Source organism: Falco biarmicus, chromosome 4 (genome assembly GCF_023638135.1).
Source record: "Falco biarmicus isolate bFalBia1 chromosome 4, bFalBia1.pri, whole genome shotgun sequence".
NCBI lineage: Eukaryota > Metazoa > Chordata > Aves > Falconiformes > Falconidae > Falco > Falco biarmicus.
Window position 1 is genome coordinate 25,634,864 of NC_079291.1, and position 2,743 is coordinate 25,637,606.

At 40.8% G+C, this 2,743-nt stretch overlaps 1 long non-coding RNA gene across 1 annotated transcript; it reads left to right on the forward strand.

The window, feature by feature from the left end:
* The first annotated feature begins 364 nt into the window (after positions 1-364).
* On the forward strand, positions 365-2,743 carry LOC130148940 (uncharacterized). The gene is made up of 3 exons (XR_008821712.1): positions 365-527; positions 1,554-1,677; positions 2,654-2,743. It is a non-coding gene; the product is annotated as an uncharacterized LOC130148940 (long non-coding RNA).

Genomic DNA, 2,743 nt, shown 5'->3' on the forward strand with positions numbered 1-2,743 from the left:
GAATAAAAGTAATGTTAACAAGTTAATGCAGAAATACCAAGAGCCCCAAGATTTTACGTATACGTGTGCATGTTTCATACAATTTTTCATCAGCATTTTTGACCCCTGAAGATGTGCCACAGCTCACTGGGAAGGCCACAGCTGGCTTCTTCAAGACACAAGCCCAGACTGATCCATTTGTGTCTGTTTCCACATAGATGTTAACATTTCCATGAGCTCAAGTTTTGAAGGTTTGCAGACAAACCTTTTCCCTCCCCTCCTCTGCCCCCCCCCGCCCATCTGCTGCTTTCCCTTCACACCAGTCGTGATGCTATATCCCCAGTTGCTAATGGGAAGGCAAATCACCATTTTTAATGAGGTGGAACAACCCACAGGCATTAACCCAGACTGTCTCCACACTTCTGTGCCCCACAGCAGTACTTGAGACATCAGCAGAGCCTGAAGTCCAGCTACACGTTGGCGTTTTCAGATGCATGGTGGTTCTAGCGAAGTCTGGCTAAGCAGAAGAGGTGGCAACGTCATCTGTGGTGAGTGGCGATCGGTTATGGGCAACAGCCCTGCAGACATATCTGTTCTGTTATATCTGGAATGCTTCTCAACTGAAAGAGCCCAGGGAGAGAGAAGATATTCCAGGTTTTTTTGCAAAATGATCCTCATGCTTGAGTGGTCCGAGATCTAACACTGGCCTTTCCAGTTCCCCAGTTCTAATGGTGTATGTTATAACTAGCTATGAAGCCTATCCTAAAGGAGAAAAAAAACCAGAAAAAAAAGAAAACACACTCAGAGCAGAGAACAAATTAATGTTTAAACATTTCAAATAAATGCCAGGTTAAATAAGCAATTTCAGCTACCATTTTCATGGAAATGTTCTTTTAAAAATTCAATAAAACTATCATGTTATCTCACCCAGCAATAATTCAGTTCAGTTCTTCTCAGTATCGAAAATGGTTTGGATACAAGTATGTCTCCCCACACTTCTAAAATAAACAAATAAATAAATGAATAATTATTCCACCACCACCATCACTCCATCCTACAACACCCCCAAGCTCTCCAATAAAAAAATAGAAATTTTTATCTTTACTACACAAAGACTTTGAAATATTTGCCTAGCAAATAATATCACTTATCCATCCAGTCTGTGACACAAGTCAGGGAGGTCCAGCCCTTGGTACGCTGAGGGCAACAGAAAGTGCTAGAAGAAATGAGCGTGTCCCAGTTTGAGTACAACAAAAGCTCTTGCTGATCATGGTGTGTATCGCAGAGCCTTCGGTTCCTTAAGTTTCTTTCCAAGTGCTGTAGAAATTGCTATGCTTATATTTCAGTTGGATTTGGGAACAGAAAACAAACCTATTAATTTTAATGATTGCAGTTAATTTGTTCCAGAACCACTGCTCCTTAAGTTTATACAACAAGAGCGCCTGCATTGTTGTTAATTAAAAAAGAAAAATCTATTAAAAACCTTTTTATATAACAATTTTACTGTCAGCAAAATATTTTGGAATGTAAAATTTTGACATCTTTTAAAACAAAACCAAACCTGTCATCCTCAGTATCATTATTTTAAAGAATGCATCCGTTCAGCCTGTTGGCTTCAACACCTTAAACCAGGTGGAGATCCTCTGTGGTGCAAAACTGGGTACCAGCAACCCACCTCCTAGACACCGATGAAGGAAGGTAAGCAACTGGAAATGTTCTGGTGAAAATAATAGACTAAAAGTCTTCCTGTTGGCATGGCAATAGGAGTGATTCAAAGTCACTACACTTTAAATACTGTCAAACAGTATACCTTGTCAAAAAAATCATGAGCCAGTGCTCCATTAAAGCAGCACGGTTTGGGGAGGAAAAATTCCCGGTCTCCGTACTTCATGTTCGCTCGTAATTTCATTTCAGTTCTACTTTAAAATAACACACTAGGAAATGGGAGTGGTTAGTTTGGGTATGTGTCCAGCCAGCCTATGGATGAAGAAGGTACCGGTGGCTTGGGTGGAATATTCTGTTCTGGAAGTTGCTGGCTGGAGCAGGACCAGCCCCACAAGTATCCATTCCCCATCTCCTCCTGAAGTCCATTCTGCCTGGGGACCTGTCCCCCACAACTGTAGGCAGCTGTAAAAGGTCTCTTCTCCCCTTCCCCCCGCCCCCCACCAAGTTCATGTTCCTTTCTATCTGGAAAAACCTGCCTTTGATTTTATGCAAACTAAGATGCAGGCTTTGTTTCCTGAGCATCCAGGATGATAAATTCTCAACAATAGGTCCAAGTAAAGTTGATGGGGGTGGGGGTCGGGAAAAGAAAAGCAACTTTCAGTAGCACTCCTGACACAAGAATTGCTTCTTAGGATTCTGTGTAAAATAAAACCAAATTATTAGTAATTGTTACAAAATAGAGGTAGAAGTTACATCTAGGACAATTCTTTTCAGATCTAGATGTAGGACAAGGCTGTGGTATTTTTCACAGAGACATGGATGTGTGCATATGTATATTTATCCATTACAAATTTGTTGAAAATATTTTTAGTTGATATGTAACAAAAGAATAGAAGACAAATAGAAAGACAATTGGCAGTGAAAGGCAAACATGGGCAGACTTCCAGCTCTTTCTTCTAATAGCAAGCTGTCAATCAGATGCAAATAATGTATCTGTATTTTGCAATAGCACTTCCACAGAGGCAAGTAGGAGCCGTCGTGGTTTAACTCCCTCAGAGCATAATCTCCATGTAGATCTACTCAGTGTACCTAAATCCAC